The sequence below is a fragment of the Leptidea sinapis genome, chromosome 46 (assembly GCF_905404315.1).
Source record: "Leptidea sinapis chromosome 46, ilLepSina1.1, whole genome shotgun sequence".
NCBI classification, from domain to species: Eukaryota; Metazoa; Arthropoda; class Insecta; order Lepidoptera; family Pieridae; genus Leptidea; species Leptidea sinapis.
Genome location: NC_066310.1, coordinates 1,182,564 through 1,202,145, shown reverse-complemented (window position 1 = coordinate 1,202,145; position 19,582 = coordinate 1,182,564).

Genomic DNA, 19,582 nt, shown 5'->3' with positions numbered 1-19,582 from the left:
TTTGTGCATCTTGATCTCTGGTGTTCCTGATATTCATGTTTTCTTTGGCAACATGACAATATTACAAGTAAATTCATATACACATAACACAATTATATACATTCAAAGTACGTTTAAAATCAATCTTACCAGATGAAATGCACAAGCTCTGAGCCGGGCCAAAGGTAAAAATAACAATATCAGAAAGCAAAACTCGTACCGAACCATGACGAAACAAAACAATAGCAAAGCTGCGGGGCCAAACCGGTCCCCAACCACTACTGCGGGTTTTCTCGACTTTAAACCACTATTATAAGATCTGTTATCCAGTAAAACTAGTGAAATTACATTTAGTTTAACGTATGTTGTATTTGGAGCTTGTATTTTAAGGCTTTTGAGTCGATTTCCGGAAATATTATCGTATAATATTAATGGATATGACTTTAATTGATGAAGCCATATTGTTACAACTTAAGCTTGTCGAATAACTTGTGTAAAATAATTTACCGTAAGCAAGTAATTAAATTATATTACATAATCTAAGACAACCTACTTATAACCCTATCTCACTGAACGAACAAACAGATTTCGAATCCCTCTAGGTGCAAACATTTATACGATGAATATTGATGTGTATGTATATTAATGTATGTTTAAGTATGTATATTGTGTTAAATAAATCGTTGTCCAGCACCCGTATGCACATACAGACTTTGCCTACTTTGGGGCAAGATTATTTGAGTAAAACTGCGGCAATATTAATATTACGTAAATTTATTAGATATATAATATATAGTTAGGAGTTATTTTGCGGAGATCCATAATTATTCAAATATTGTGTCAAATTTATTGACAACTCTTATTAATTTTAAATTTCGATAAAATAGCTAAATGATTTTAATATATTTTTTTTTTCCACATTTAATTGATTTACTGGAGTAAATGTTGAGCTCTGTTAAATAAAGTTCGCTTCAGTTCGGTTTAATTTGGAAACCTCATTGCGTTAATTATAAATACAACACGGATTTGCGCGCATGGTTTATGATAAAATAAAATATAAGTTATTATTAAATATTATGTATGAATATATAATTTTGTGTATGTTTGTTTGTTCGTGCATAGAGGGTATAAATATAGAAAATATAAAGTCATAAATAAAATCAAAAGTAAGTATATTTTGAATGTACATGGACGCAATAGGATTTTTCTAGAATCTGTGATTATAACAATTCAAACATAAACTTGGTATGCCTACTACTCGGTTAAGTCGCGTTAGTAAGTCTTTTGTAGGGTGATTTATATGCTTTTACAACATGATCCCAGAAAATGTTCAAATCAAATATATTATTAAATCAAAAGAATTGTTTAATGACTTTAATGTGCTAAAGGTTATTAAAACATAAATAACCATCTTAAATGATACCACAAATTAGAAATGGAGCGACCATCGTCATGATATTTAAGTTATGTATTTTATAAGCCAAAAAAGAAGAAGCCTGCAGAGTTTCAGGTGCCCCTTTTTCTCAGGTCTGAATTTTAAATTTCTGAATGTGTGGTAGTCTATCAACTTTCATAACGGATTTCATGTCCTATTTTGAATAAAAGTATTTGAATGTGAAATAATAACTGCCGTATGTTTTCTACTTTCATATTCTTAAATTTACAAATAATTTCAAGTGGCAAGTTATTTCAAGAAAGTAAAGAAATATATTTAAACCTTTACTGACAAAGAAGGCTTACTATCATATAGTAGATTATACAGACCATCTAAAATTGTATGTATTAAGTAGTTCTAACCAATTTTGTTAACATGATTTAAAAGATGGGCTGAGATTCTCTTCTAAGAGTTCTTCTCCCCAAATCATAGCTTCTTTGAACTGATATAGCTTCATGACGTTTACCAAGTGTTGTTGCAATATTTTATGTCATTGTCACTCCTAGTGGTAAATAAATATATTTCTGTTCTATTTCATTCTATAATATTCCTTAAAATGAAAATAAGTAACAACAAGAGCTAGGTCTTTGACGACGTTCAATTATACGTAAAACACCCTGCCCATTACAATGCACTCTGAGCGGTCCCGAGTTTGCTCCCGTCATCTTCGGACAGGAGATGTAAACTCTCATCAGCCCAGCACAACCTAGCTTACTAGCTTGATGGCTAGTAGTAGTAGGAATGCAAAGACAGCTTCCACTGATAAACTGGCCCTGAAAAGTTTAAGGTTAATTTCATTTTAACATCAAATTTGTATGTTAATTTTAAAGTACTATATTATATCTTATATCTGAGTCAGACTCTTGCGAAGAACTTTAACTAAATAAACTCAGTAAACTTTACTTTGACCACCTAAACACAAAGCTTCAGAAATAAAGCTTAAAACTCAAAGCTCTCGTTTATTAATTCAATATTCACCCAAATCTCCCAACTACTTACATTTTAAAACAAAAGTTCATATGCGGTAAGAGCTTTAAGATTAAAAGTTCAAAGCATCGAGTTGAACCGAAAGCTCGGTCACGGAGCTTATAAGCTGAGTGTCGCTCTTGGCCACTGCCATGTGCTAATAAAAACCGGTTGTCGAGGGTTTTACAACATGCGACATTTTGTCGTAACGCGATTAATACTGTCGTAACGATTTCAATGAAATTTTCAACTGATTTTGTAACTTTGTGAAATATTTTATGACATTATAACAAGAAAACTATTGATGAATATAAATTTAAGAAAATCACTTAGAATAAACCATGAAAATATAGTTCAGAACACATGCTAGAAATATCATATTTTAAAATAAATAAAAAATTATTAGGAAGAACAATTTTATTAATAATAATACATTAATACTTTTTCAGTTTTTCTTTAAATATCGATACTTAGTGGAACCAAAAGGTGTTAAATTATGATCCCTGTTTATTTCAGTACTAAGTACATAGGCGTATAAATAATACACGAAGTCTAGATAGCACGACACATCGTGGGGTGAAAACAATTTTAAATTCAATTTGCTCGATCACAGCTGAGCTACAACGTGTTTGTACGTTCTAGTACGGTACCTAGCTATTTTATTTGAATAAAATCATTTTAAGGTAAAGATTTTATTAAATGGTTTTAACGCTATTTTTTTATTTTAGACTAGTAATAATCAATTTATTCTTCAAATAAAACCAATGTTTTAAATACTGTCTAAACTATGTTTAAAAAGATGAAAATTCCAAGCACGAGTGTTTAACTGAAGTTGAAATAACAATAAGGACCATGTTATATTTGAGAATTACGGTAAAAAAAAAATCAGTAGGGCATGCCGCCAAATTATGTCAGACATAGATCAAACCACTTAGAAAAAATAAAAAAATAACATATTAAAATCAAAAGATTTGAGCATTGCTTTAAAATGGATGGTCTACCAATATATCACTTCTCCTGCATCACTTACAGATGTGAAATCTGGTCAATTACAGTGTATCAATGAAACATTAGAATATTTACAAAGAGCAATGGAAAGGAGCAGTATAGTTTTTAAGATTAAGGACACAGTAAGGAATAGACTAAGAGAAACAAAATAAAACTAAGTGAGATGCTATCAAAAATAGATCAACTCAAGTAGAGGTAGACAGGTCACATTATGGGAAGCACCTAAGACACCTGGAGCCAATTGGTGACAGAATAATTAAGAAATAAAGAAGTAGAGGTCGGCACCACAAATTGTGTAGAATGACGAGCATAAAAACTCTTAGAGGAGGCCTTTTGAAAAGAGACACACACTGCCTCTGAAATATCCTGTATTCAAGAGTTCAGATTACAAGCTAATTTATTATAGATAATTTGGTGTTAGATATCTCCAATGCTTTACAAGAAAATTATAGGATCATATCATAGAAGACGAAAAAAAGTAGTGATTTCCTGTAAATATAGTACTGTAGAATAAGTACAACATATTTTATCTTAGATATGTATTTTGTATACTAGTTATTCGCAATGACTTTTCTATCTTTTATAAATGTTTGCCCATTTCCACTTTGAGACATAGATACTCTCTTCTACGTGGAGTATGTACTGGATATATTGCTATATACCACGGATTTATAGGTGATTTATTCTGTTCTCGTCGCCTGAATATCATTGAAGGATTCTACCGGGCATTTAGATAACGATAATCTTTGCGCGGATACGCGTGCGTTTATATTATATATTGCTATGTAGATGAAAGCACTGGGTATGCTTCTTACATGAGCCGTGCCAAAATCTCGCAGGATAACGTCGTCGAAAGCCGGAACGCACTTGTGTCTAAAATAGGGACTGGCAAGGCAAAATTTTGGCATGGGGCGGCTCAATTTAGTCCAGTTGAACCTCAAGAAGACAAAACTTCTTGTGTTTTCTCCTATTTAATCTTCATTCGACATACCTCCTCGATTTTGAGTTCCCTATCCTTAGATTGCTATAGAATGAGCTTGTGTCAGCTTATATCGCACCAATGTATCGATCGACGCTATCTATGGTCACATAGTAGGGAAGGTCAAATTTGAGGACATGTGGAGTCATTTTGGTGCACATAATATGTCACGAAGGGTGTTTGGACTAATTCAAATAACAAAATTTTTAATAATTTTTTGAACCATGAAACTTACCACCGATTCAAAATGACTTTAGACCTAACGAGAACTGCAGGCGTAAGAAATATAGGCCTCTTTTTTTATAAATAAAATTGCATTTCAATTGCTTAAGTAATAAGCAGCAGTCGAATTTCAACACCGAACACTACGTGAAAATGAGAAGTCTGGCATTTCACAACAATTCTAACCTTAAGAAACTTTCTGCCTCGCACACTCACTTTGTAAAATCATTAATTAGCCGCAGCATTGAAACGACTTAAGACCTTATAGGGAGAAGAAGCTTAGAGCATAGTCTCACTTCAAAGGTCGATGATATGTCGACCTCTAGTAATGCTAATGTGTATTTGTGGTAAAATTTTAGTACCAAAAAGGGGTCATATGAGAGGAGTAGTTGGCATGTATAGACATAATATATAAAGCAGGAAAGACCAATGGGTTTCATTAGAATGGTGTCATTCTGTATCATTTTATTCATGCATTAAAAACGTGCTGTTTTTGAGTTGATAGTGGTTATCCTAGTTTTTCAGTTTGTCACTCAAAAGTAGCAAAACAAGTAGCTCATGCTACTAAAAAGGCATTACATTACAAATAGTGGGAGGTTTCGTCCCACAGGATCCCCGATAGGTTCCACCGCAGCGCTATTTTCTGCCGTCAAGCAAGTGTTCAAGCATTTTTGTGTTTCCGTTTGAAGGGCACTGTAACTTGTGAAATTACTGGACTAAAGAGACATAACATATTTAGTCAAGAGAGACAACCTTAAGAATCCTGAGCTGAACTGCATTTAATGGGCAGGACGTATCCTTTATGAGGTCTCGCTCGTCTAGCCACTTTCTTATAAATAAATTAATGTCAAAACATTCTTTAAAATCCAAGATGCGCAACAATATCAATATGAACTCATTTTCTCTCTCACTCTATAGTCCCGACTTGCTAGCCTTCGTACAGGATCATACCAATGAATGGAACTATAGTTATATTATAATAGATATGTTCTATAGAACGTAGCTATTACTTAGAATGTGGCACCTATGGAGGTATATATAAAAATTCAACACTTTTCTTTATCATAACACATACACATCCTTACAACGAATGTATTTATATACCTACTATAGATTTTAGTACGCGACGCATAGAAAAACTTGTCAGTTGTTATCATTATTGGAGTAATCATAAAACATGTCAGCCCCACGCTCTGTTATCGATCGCCAACATAAAAAGTGCTCAATAATGCGTTTCTTACAATAGTAACAATAATAGAGTTACGTTCAAATGAGGTAGGAAATAAAAACGCAATAAATAAGCATAATAAACGGCGTGCGTAGTGAGTCACCGCGATAGCGATGCGCGTGCGCCGGTGAATAATATCAAGGCAGCTGTGTGACTCACTACAGTGCCAGTCAGTTTGTTATGTTATAGACCTAGTAGTTTATTTACTCTACTATAACATCGAATTTAACCAGGGATGATAGATCTCTATTGCTCTTGTAGAAGGATCCGCGAGCATGTTAAACCGACCGACATGTACCCTCCTTCATCCTTCCGTCTTATTCTGAAAACTCATCTCATTAGATACCAGGTCTCTGTTACTCCTTCACGGAGAACACTTGGAATGAATGCAATGCCCATCAGATGCACGCATACGCACTACAAGTCAGCAGTTTGGCATAGATTATATTTTTCCTTTTTGGCTACTTCTGGCTACTGGTGGTACAGTGGCCTCTTATGTTGAAGAGCACAAAGGACCACGCTTAAATATACTTTAACAATAAAAGAAGACAAATAACCAGTGTGAAACCCAAGGCCCTTTTAAGGTATTTTTTTTAATTTATATGACGACCATTTGATATTCACCGTCTTGCTTTTATTATACTTTTGTTAAAGCGGCAATAATTATTCACGCTGAAAATATATCTACTGTCCAATTATTCATATTATATTATTATACGATAAATAACTTACTAACAGACACATGAATGGAAAAAGGGGTCATAAAATAATCAATGGGATGGCGAAAAGGACTCTTAATTCAAATCGTACTAAAAGCTATTATGAGAAATATTATATTGCGTCCTACATTTTGCAATAATGTTCCGAATATCACCCAAAATATATTTACAAAACTAAACAAACAAAATTGTATGGCCATTTTCAAACGAAGAGATAGAGCTGTATTTAAAATTTTGTGTAAACAAGACGTTGTCCGTAGAATTAAAATCTTCAAATTTCCATAACCCAAGAAAACGCAAAGACACGTCTCAAGATTTTTAATTTAGATAAAAATAGACGAAATTTAGATGGCATCGTATGCGTGCGACAAACTTAACTGTGGAGTCTCTCTACATCTTTTCGCATGAATTTTTTCAAGTCGAACTTACTCTTGCCTCTTCTCAGTACCATTTTAAACCGACACGATAAACTTAAACACTCAATTCACAGCTCCAATATACTATTTTGCGCATTATGATAAGATAATTCAATCCATTTGCTTCTAGATTTAAAGTCAAAAACTCTTTATCATCCTTTGATTAACTACAGTTTTAGAAACCCTTGAACAAATCCCTAAAAGACTGTTAACGCTGCTGTGATTTGTTTGGTGTTGCAAGAGAATATCGTTTCAGTCATCTTACAACAAGAGGTGACCGACCCATGCGCGATTTAAACTCTGAGACACTCCGATCTTCCTACCTAAATGTATCTCTGAACAACAGAAGTTATAAAAAATCAATTAGTTAGGTATTGCGATATAACACCATGAAGTGATCCCTCTATGCTTATTGTTGACTTATCATTTCACTTGTGTTTTACACTACGTTACTATGCCTAGCTTTTTCTAATCCCTTGAAACGTATTTAAAATTGTCATGCGATTGAATGTGTTAAGATCCCAAAGATTTTTAGATAAGAGCGAATATAAGTTAACTTCTAGAGATCCGGGCTCAAATGAGAAAACTTGTAATTGCCATTAGCTGCACGGAGGTTTTTTAGACTTCATTAGTTTACTACTCATGAGGGCATATGTTGTTTGAAACCTTCGTCACGACTAACTGTATGTTTGGAGACGGTGGACTGACGATATTACAGATTTTTGCAATATTTAATGAAGATGGAAAAAGACGGAGGAGACTCATGTAAAAAGATAAACAAATCTTACTAATATGCTTTCTATCAATTAAGAAAAAGCAAAAATAACTAACAACTAATACAACACAATATTATGTTAATCGAGTGATATGTATGATTTTTTTTAATTATTGTCAAAAATAAAAAGAATTAATTTACGTCATAATATACACAATGTTTGAGTATTTGGAGTTGCAGAAGATAAATACTATCGATGACCCTCAAAAGTAATAAAAAATTGAAATATCTGTTCAGTTGAAGGTATAATCTTGACTAAGTTATTTTTCTACCCATTTTAAAATGATAGATATCAACAGAAGTTTGACCTTTATAACTTTCACTGATAGTTAATCAGTGAAATATAAAAATATAAAAATGTTTTTTTGTGAAGTAAATTTGTAATTTTTAACCCCACAAAACATGTACAAAGTAACAACAATATACAGACGGGACGTTATCGGGAACCCACTACACTCACCCTATTGAAGGATCTCCGAATGGTCCGAAACTAGTCGGCACCCACACCGATAAAACGTGAGTAAATCCGTATTAAAAAATTAATAATTTTGAATCGTTTGTTTATATGTTTGTTACATATTTTTCCGTATACCTATGAATATCAAATCCACGAAAGGGAATAGGAGGGGTTTATGTAATCGTCTCTTCTTCTTGAAGCGTCAATATTATTTAGAAAGTTCGGCAGTTACTACTTGGGACTTATATGGCTTCGGCTTTGAATAGGGCGTAGGTTTATTTGTAAAAAAAAAATCTACAGAATAGTTCAAACTCTGTTTTTCTCATATGAAATAACACTCTAGATAACAGTCAGTCGCCATCATATTATGTTCCAGTGCGATGTTCATCTGTATTCCTGCATCTAGCAGAATAAATACGCTACCATTGCGTTTTTAGGAAAATTATTGCTGAGATATGTTACAACCGGGAGTAGTATTCAAAAATTTCATTACTTTTAATAACGATGCCCTTACTGTAAAGATCACAATAAAAACTACAGACCCGGAATTTAATTTATTCAGTAGCCAAGTGTGTGACTGCCGCGTTTCTTATGCAAATTGAGTTTTATTTACGACCACGGACCGAGGGAACGAGGGGCTTGTCAAAGATTAATATTTCAAGCGGATGTATCATCATATATATTTGAGAAAAATACAACCGTTATTTACTTACTTTTGCCTAACTTGGGTGTAATTACATTGGTAATGTTCTGGGCACTTCAATACTATATAGAAGAGGAAGATAAATGGGTTACCCAATACATTATGGTAGATATATATACCATCGTACTATACTAGAGAAATCACAGAAGTATTACTTATGAATTTGAAATCCAAGAACACATTGATACGTGGCGAGCAAGGATAGAACTGAACGCATTTCCTCTATTAAAGACCACAAAAGATCAGGCCGGCCGGCCTGATCTTTTGTGGTCTGGTGGTATGTGATGTTAGAAATTCAAAGGCTGTCAGTTCTGTTAAATCCAGAATTTATGGAATCCCTAGATGAAATACACCTCGATAATAATATAATTGATAGTCTAATGACATATCGAGTATATTCAATTTTCTTATATATATTTATATAAATATATATGAGACATGCAGGGCACATGTGCTTTGTGCCTCATTAGTACCACCTCGCTCTGTAACGTTTGATTTAACTCTATAAGAGCGTTGATAATGTACACAGTTATCTGTTTATAAGGCTTTTTGAATTTAAGGCTATTTCAAAGCCCACATTTGTATAACCTAAACACGTTTGGGCTTATCCAAGTAGTAGCTTTAATTTGTTTGTAATAACGATATTAAATATATAATATGGTTAAAGCTTCTGAGGATATAAAGTCTACTTGAGGTATCTGGAAAACTTATAATCTATGTCATTTGTAGAATTTTAAATATTGCACACGTGTACAGAGGCGTTTGGACCATTACATTTGAATAAATTGCAAAATGCTGCTCCGTCTGATGCCTGTTGTTCACGGCTTCTTTAACTACTGCACCTTATTTAGTATTAACGCTGAATTATCTTGGCATCAGCAACCAATTTTAAGAATTAGCGGTTCCATAGATAATTAGTTAAAGTAGTAAAACTGTGAAAGTCATTTGGACGCTTGCCATTCTGTTTATAAATATTAAGTACTTAGATGCTAAAATTTTTAAAGACACCTCGAAGTTATAATATATCTATACTGTGATTTGTCCGCGGTATTAGATACATATCCCGTTACGCCATTTCTGTGGAATAACAGCTCACTCCAGCTCAATATTACTTTGAAAGGGTTATTATAATGAAATGAAATCAAATAAAAATATTTTTATTTCATAGGTAAATCATATTACACTTGAAATATGTCAATTTTTATACAGCTCATTCGAAAGGCAGATTTCCTCACAGAAGAATGAGCAAGAAACTCTAAGGTTGCCCTTTTCAACACAGATTAAGTGTTACAAGTTCTTATTTTTAATGGAATCTACAAATCATTTCAATTACAATATATGCAAAGTGACGAAACAAAAATACACAAAACTTCAAGCTGTGATATGCATATTAATATTATCTGTACCTAACTGCACGCGCTGAAACTTATAAATAAAAATTTTTTTCATGATCAATCCGCTACATATTACAATGAACATTCAATTATAAAAGCAATTAATATAAACACAGTTAAAGTAATTTTAATTCCCAGAATGATATCTTTACGACTTTTAATTGTAATTATTGAACGAAACGTGCTTTATTCATTGCCAAGCTATCAATGACATAACGTCATATTAATCAGTTATTAGTTATAATTAAATATTAACATCCGTGTGATTTTGCTGCAAAAATTAAACTGAATTTATATCACTTGGAAATAATTATTTCATCTGCATCATACTTTTTCAAGTAAGCGTTAGCTAAAGATATTTAAATTTTATTTTTTTTAATGGAGAAAGTAGAGGTTGCTTACACGATTTAAATACGCTACGATATACGATTAATTCGACGACCCACATAGACGAATGGTTAGTGGCCCTGACTACTAAGCTAGAGGTCCCGGGTTCGAATCCCGGTAGGTGCATTCGTTTATATGATAAATATAAAAGTTTGTTTCCGAGTCATGGATGTTTATATGTATCTATGTATGTTTAAGTAAGTTTATTGTATTAAATATATGGTTATCTTATACCCTTGTAGTACATACAGGCTGTGCCTAGTTTGGGTCAAGATAATTTGTGTTAAAGCAAAAAAAAATCTTATTTATACCCTAGGGGCAACAAACTCAGTGGGCTGTTTTTTTCTTTTTCATCGAAAATATGTTTACAAAGTAATATTGTACAATTAAACTTATTATTTAATAGCCTGAGTCACTCCATTCCCAATCTGTGGTATCATTAAGAAAGTCATTTATGTTATAGTAACCTTTACCACACAAACGTTTTTTCTTTCTGGGATCTTGTTGTAAAAGCATATACATCGCCCCACAAAAGACATAGTAACTCGACTGAGCCGAGTAATAGGCATTATGTTTATGTCTATGACAGTTATGACAGTTTCTAGCAAATTCACTTATATGCTTATGAACATACATTACATTACAAAGAATATGTATATTGAGAAGCAACAGTCAAGATGTTAATTTCTTTGAATTTTGCTCTCAATTATTCTTTAGGACCTAGGTTATAAATAGCGCGAATAGCCCTTTTCTGCAGCACAAATATTGTATTAATATCGGCAGCGTTGCCTCATAGCAATATACCATAGGACGTAATACTATGGAAATAACTAAAGTATACAAGTCGCGCCGTATCTATGTCTGTTAATTGTCTGATATTTTTAACCGAGTATGCTGCAGAACTACGTCTGTTCGCCAATCCTTCAATATGGGGGGGGGGGGCATTGTAATTGTTAAAAATCATTTATGGCAGTTGTTACTACAATATAAATAACTTTATTTGTGACTTCGAGAATGGAAGGGCAGCCCACCAAGTAGGGTAATAATATTAGTAAATTTATTGCAACGAAATTTTAATTATATGAAGCCCACTGAATTTTTGCGCCCATTCTTCTCAGGTCTGCGGCATATATCTTTGAATACATAGATTTTGATACGTTATTTAAATTTTATATTTTGAATAAAGATATAAGAATTTTGTTTTGTAGCAAACTCGGTACAAAAATTTACTGTTGTAAATATATATTTTACTCCATATTGTTTCCTTTATGAGAATAGTAGCATTGAAAAATAAAAAATTACGGTTATATCCAACATCGTAGTTGTGGGGTTGCTACATTCTACTGCAACACCTAAGGAATCAAAGGTGCTTTGCCAATCTGGTACAAAATGTGTACGCGTTTCTTTTGAAGTTATCAATCTCGTATCGTCTTTGAAACACCGCCCAAAGAATCCATGAATAGTTGGGTTGTACGTGGAAGAAGGTTCTTTGGAAACTGTTCTGCAGAAGAACGCCAGAGATTCAGATAGTGGCGATGATATTATCCTCATTTGTAGTATTTCGTGTGAAGGTCGATTTTCGCAGAAGGAACAGTTCTTCGACACATTTGCACTTCCACAAGAGCAGGAAATGGAACTATATAGAGATCTATATATAGGAGATCGGGCCACGAAAATTGTTAGGATAATAATAATAATAATATTGACACACTCTTATAAAAATTATCTTGCCCCAAACTAGGACTAGCCTGTAGGTACTGTGTGTTGCAAGACAACGATATATTTAATACAAAACTCACTTAAACATACATAAACACTAATAAACATCCATGACTCAGTAACAAACATTCATATTCATCATATAATTGATTGCACCTACCGGGATTCGAACCGGGACCTCTAGCTTAGTAGACAACTCTTATGTAACCACTTGGCAATTAATGTATATAAATATCGTTAGTCGGCATCGCATGCTCATCAGCCGTACCTACCATGACGGTAACTTTAGAAATTATCTGTTGTAATAGTATCTGTTTCCAAAAACTTACAAATATCAATTCAATTATATAGTCAGGTAATTATTTCTGGCGGTAATGCAAAAAAAGTTTGTGTTGAAAAGAAGGTGATGTCTCCCCTGAGGGAAAAATGGTGCGAGAAACATTTTTTCTGGCCTCATTTAAAAGTAAAACTCGATGTTTAAAACAGATCAAATAAATTATTGAAAAATAATCCAAAGATGATTTTTTAGGTAGACGGTATTTGAATAATGCGCTCTACAGCAGTCTTTTTTTACACACCGTAACTTAATCCTTGGTAGTATTATGGTTGTCATCAGGTGTTAGTTGAATATCAGGGGATCACTGTGTTCTCTATTTATTTAACCAAGGGAACAAAACACGGCACTTCAACAAAAACGTGGTTCAAGATAAATAGATGTTGAACAAAACAGGATCCACCTCAAATCAGGTTGGGTTATAATTCATTTCACGTGAACGATATCAAATAATAGCATCAAAGGTGTTTTTTTAACAATATTCAGTTAACACAACAAAAGCTTATGTAGCGTTCCATATTGGTTAACTATTTTTATTCCATGCATTAACATAAACCTTATTTAAGTGTGGAACGTGACTAACGTCGACACTCTGGCTCCTTCTTATGTCCAGGCGGGGCTTACGTTGGTGCTGAAACTACTGCTTCGACTGCAAAAGACAGAAAACTTCACAAATAATAATCTCAGTATAAAAATAAGCCTAACAACAAGACGCCGCGGCCGTTTGGCGTCGAGACACTTGGCCCGTGGGGTCCAGCGGTGCAGAGATTGTAAGAAATCGAAGTTTCTACACGTCTCAATCGGGCTACAGGAAACCCAAGCGCTGGCAGCTATTTCGGCCAATGGATCAGCCTTGGTACACTTCCTCATAATGATAGTTTTTTCTACATGTGATCAAATAGAATATTGTAATTATAGTTATAAGCATTATTATATTCCAGGTTAATAAATAAGACTATATTAATAATATTTCGATATAAAATTCTAAATAGATTTATAGTTTTTATAGCTACTATAAAATATCTTATACATATCGTATACATAATTTACAGTGTTTGAAGAGCAATTCAAGTAAGTTCATACATTTGTAAATGTTTTTAACAAGCAGAAAACAAATTAATAAGAAATCTCGGACATCACAAAACAACATGAAAAGTATGATACACTGACATTTGATTAATATAAAAAGTGATTTTTGTAATGTTACCATTATAATACTTTCCACTGTAGAGACTTTAAGGGTTAATATATTACAAATAATTACGTAACACATACAAAAAACACAAATGATTTTGGCTACTATACGTTTATTATAAAGTTGTAAGTTGTATTACTGATGTTTGAATAGGGTTGACGCTGCGTCGAATTGAACAAGTTTTTGAAATATGGTAATCACCTCCTATTATGTAACGTGGGATTGAGAGACCTCACTAGGACCAAGAGCCATCGAATTTTGTGTATCTTTCATTAGATCATACTAATTAAAAAAATAATTTAAATTCTAGATTATTTAAGATTAAGCTATATAGTTGGGCTAAATGCTTATAATATTTATAGTGTTAAGGCATTAATGGATACAAAATTCTGATATTCATTGTATTAAGCAAAATATTTGCATGCTAGGAATAGTGCTAGCAAAACATATAAGCTCATTAATATAATATTTTAACACCAATGTATACTATGTTTTTTTCAAATAAATATATTATTATTAATTGACTTTATGAACCAATTTTATTAAAATGACCTTGTACATAATGGCTGCTGTAATCCTGACTAGACTTATATAAATATATGTGTGTATGATAGAAAATTTACCTTTTTGCCATAATAAAACAAAATTGGTATCGTGATAAACCCGGGGGACCAAAAAAGGGCCTCATTAAAATCCAAGTGAAATAAATAGGGCAGTGCGAATCGAGCGGTGAGGTGACTATTGGGCTATGTGGTAACTGTTAGGACACGATTCTTTTGTTAAGAACCCTCGACACATAAAGTTAGGAATTATATCAATGAATGAACTTGTGTTCGTATGAAAGGATTTATTATTTTACATTACTCGAGGGTTCCCATTCAGCTTACGATTAATATCGTGAGGGATTTCGTGGATAGTACAATCAGTGCAGTTCTAGACCAATGTGATTGAACTCTGGCCGCTATCCCAAGAAATCGCCAAAATAGCGCACAGTTGAAACCATTTCTTGACGGTTTATATAAAATTTTTATATTATTTTACAAAAAATAATTATATATCAACAGAATATGAGAAGAAAATTTCATTTTTTCATTTCATTTCAATTTTTTAGTCAGTGCGAAAAAAAAATACCATAATACCTCAACTTTTACAGTTGGAGCCATGCTAATCATTTAATCTAGATAAAAATTGTTTGAAAATATATTAATTGTACACCAATACTATTCAACATAATATAGTTTTGTCAAGAAAATTGTATTATGTTTGTAATAAATTAAAAATGATTTTAATTCCGAATTAAAACTATGGCGATCTTGTTTGAGAGAGGTAACCTAGCTCCACTCGATTACTCAAGGCCGTTGGTTTGGTCACCAGCCTTAAGATGGGATAGATGTTTCCCCGGACTGTTGGTAAAATAGACTTTCTGATCGGCCCATGAGTAATATCCAAAAACAGTAATTATATTATTTGATTATATAATTTTGGCAGCCTCAGCAACGTTGGGGTTAAAAAATACTAAACTTTAAAATAATAGAAGTATGTAACTCGACTTTCAATTAATTATAAAATGAGGCGGGGTTAAAGCTGATAAGGCAGGTAAGTGATATTTAATTATACTTGCTGGTTATTATGCTATTTTAAGTTAATTATTAATAGAGAAATTACTTTTCACAGGGTTGTCAACTATTGCCAATTTTATTGTATTATGGTCAAGATCGCCGGAATACGTCGGATGAGGGCAGCACAGGATCGATCGACGTGGAAATCTTTTGGGGAGGCGTTTGTCAAGCAGTGCACGTCTTCCGGCTGATGATGATGAAGGTATTTTTGTATATTTGCCATGTTTTGCAATTAGATTTTAGTCTTTTAATTGAAGCTTCTCTGCCTCTGTTTACTATCTTTGGCAACAATTCATTTAATTTGCTTCACATGCAATAACTTAAGGATTAGTTATGTAAAATCTATAATAATGGAGTATTCATTATTTATAATATTCACAAAAAATTAAATTTCTCCTGATTGTTTATTAATAATGGTGATAGTAACACAGCTTATATCCAAAGAAAGCTAATTACTGGTAAAATTATCGTAGATTCAGGTACTTGCTTAGTTTGAATAGTTATGTTAAAATGGGGGTTTCGCAAGGCCTACTACTAATGACCTACCTTATCTCGCCAATGTATATTTATATACATATATATATGATCTTCCTTGGGCGGTGTTTTCAGGACAATAAGACAATGGTACCTTCAAAAAAGCGCGTATACCTTTCTTAAGGGCTGGCAATGCTCCTGTGATTCCTCTGGTGTAGCACGGGAATGGGAGTGACGGTGATCACTTAACAAAATATTCAATTTTAAGTGTAAGAAGAGGTATTCAGTGAGTATAACAAAACATGAAACATTATTGTTTGTATTTTAGTCGACTTTTTATCGTAAGGTTCGTCATGCTCGTTTAAATATCATTGCTGGTGGCATCGTCGCGGGGCGGGTTCCTTCCTACCCTAAAAATATGTGGTCGAGGGGAGTGATTGCTGGTCCACACATCATGCTCGTGAAGGCGCTGCTTATGATGGTTGGATGTCATCGAGAAAAATGAATATCGTTTTAATTACCTATACATATTTTCAAAATATTAATATAATGCTCCAATGATACTTTATTATGATGTTTTTATTTATTTCTTGGAAAAACTTTTATTTATTTAGTGTGTGTAGATTGGGCTTCTACTGCACACAATATACTCTTGTGTTTTTTTGATTAATTTACATTATTTTTTCACTTTTCAACTTACGTGTGTAACTCAAGTATTTAACATTATTGCATCGCTTTACATTACATTGTAATTAAAATAATTTACAACGTGAGTTTCTTGCCATTTATTCTCATTCAAATTCAACCATTTCGAATGGATGGTTAAATTTATCTAAAATACTGATCAATAATTACGTAGATTGTAACATATGGCTCTCTCTTTTCATATTTTGTGAAGTAAAACAAATCTGTTCAATAGTAAATACTACTTATTACTTCGTAGCGGTATTTAATTAAGATATAAATCTAAACGAGCTTGGCAACCCTATCCGTGGGAGCAGTATAGGTTATATGATAACAGTTGATTATTATAACAGGTGCAGCTGTAGTCCGAATTGCCTGAAGCACGTCGGACGTATCATAGATAGTGTGGGACAAGCTATAAGAGATATCCTGCTCCAAGATTTTTGTTTTGAACATACTTTCAAAATAGATTCCAACAGCTCAGGTGTTACCATTATGTACGGATATACCTTTTTTTATGGAAAAAGGAGGACTAACGAGCGAACGGGTCACCGGGTAAAGTGACCACCGCCGCCCACATTTTCTTGCAACAGGAGGAATCACAGGAGCGTTGCCGCCCTTTATGAAAGGTTTACGCGCTTTTTTTGTAGGCACCCATGTCGTATCATCCCTTAAACAACGTAGAAGGAAGCTCATTCCACAGCTATTTAGTACGTGGAAGAAAGAAAGTCTTGAAAACCGCACTGTGGAGGACCACCACACATCAAGATAGTGAGGATGATACCTAACATGGGGCATGTCTTGCGAAGGTGGAATTTGGCGGCAGGAATCAGGTGAAACAGCTCTTAGGAACACTCCCTGTGATAAATGCCGTAGAGGCCACACACAAGCCCACAACCCGATACTGGTTTCTGGACATGGAAAAGTACGACAACCCAACACATTTAAGCTATCTGATGCTAAGTGATCACCACCGCCTATATTCACCTGCATCACCAGGATAATCACAGAAGCGTTGCCAGCATTTAAGCAAATTTAACCCGCTTTTTTTAATGTACCTATGTCGTATCAACCTGGAAACACCGCAAAAGGTAACTCATTTCACAGTTTGTTTTTACAGGACTAAATGTTTTTTGAATACCGGTTGATAGACAAGTACTGTGCATGGAAAACGGCGGGTGGAATCATGTTAACAGTTCCTAGGACCTCTTGGATAAATGCGCTAGAAGACTCACAATGAAACGACAATTCTTCGCAATGCCAAGTACCGTTCACAGATTACTTAATATCCGACAATTCGAGCAGCTGGGCTTTGAGGGTTTATGGGTTTGAGGTTCTGGTGTGCACCAGACCAGAGCTGGGAGCAGTAGTCCATGTGTGGGGTTCTGCCTTGTATAAAGGTGGATATATCTTTATTTTAGGTCCTCTAACACAGAATACTTAATATGGTGAAAATATACACAAAGTCTAAATATCGTATTCCTGTAATTAAAGGTGACTACATCCTCCACAAAAATACAATACTTAAAGGAAATTGAAGTTTGTTGACTGATACATCTAATGTACTCAATAACTGTTGTTTTTTTTTGTAAATTTAATTTATACATTATATTTTTAAAGAACTCACGTAAATGAAACTTTACACAGATTGTAGTAAAAAAAATCATAAAACCATGAAGCTACAAATATTGACTTACAAGAGTGGAAACCAGTCTCTAGCGACTTCATCTCATTTATGCTTAATCTTTTCGTAGTGGTCTTAAAGGGTTAAAATGTTAATGTATAATATATCATGTAAAATTTTCACTTAGATAAGTGCTATTTCTACAACCTAAATGATTAAGTGATTTTGATTTGATTTGAAATTAAAAGATCTACAAAGAATAAGATATTAATCGTACTATAATTAATTTTATCGAACAGCCGAGCTATCCAACGAGGATATGCTTGTTGTGATGAAGTTTTTTTTTTTATGGAATAGGAGGACAAACGAGCGTACGGGTCATCTGTTGTTAAGTGATCACCGCCGCCCATAATCTCTTGCAACACCAGAGGAATCACAGGAGCGTTGCCGGCCTTTAAGGAAGGTGTACGCGCTTTTTTTGAAGGTACCCATGTCGTATCGTCCCGGAAACACCACACAATAAAGTTCATTCCACAGCTTTGTTTTTTCACAGTACATGGAAGAAAGCTCCTTGAAAACCGCACTGTGGAGGACCGCCACACATCCAGATGGTGAGGATGATATCGTAACTTGTGGCGTGTCATGCGAAGGTGGAATTCAGCGGCAGGAATCAGGTTAAACAACTCTTCGGAACACTCCCCGTGATAAATGCGATAGATAGATGATGAAGGTGATAGTTATTAATTCATGTAGGTAATCATGTTAAGTATTTTAAATATAGCTATATATATTAGTTTGTTTTGAAAATATTTTAATTTAATCAAATAGTTAAATCATAGGTACTCACATTTTCATTATATTATTTAATGAATGAAATTCACTTCAATAAATAGTTAAATATTTTCCTCAAGTCCTATCAATCTTAAAATTCCAAAAGTCTCTCAATTAAGCCTAAAATCCTTAGCATAGTCATATAAAGTAGATATATTTAGCAGCTCAGCTTACATATCGTGGAGCATATTCCATCTGATAGAAGTAACTTGGAAATGCACCGGATATAGTTTTAATAGGGGCGTTAAATCACAAACTATATAATTTATTGCTGCATCCGGTACATTACGATTATGACCTCTCTGACCCAATGTTTTGTTGGTTTTTATTAATTATTGATCATCATACAGAACAGTTTTTACTTTATAATATGATCTTTGATGATCGGGTATTAATGCCTCATGTTCTTCAATGATGCATTATGTAATGATCTC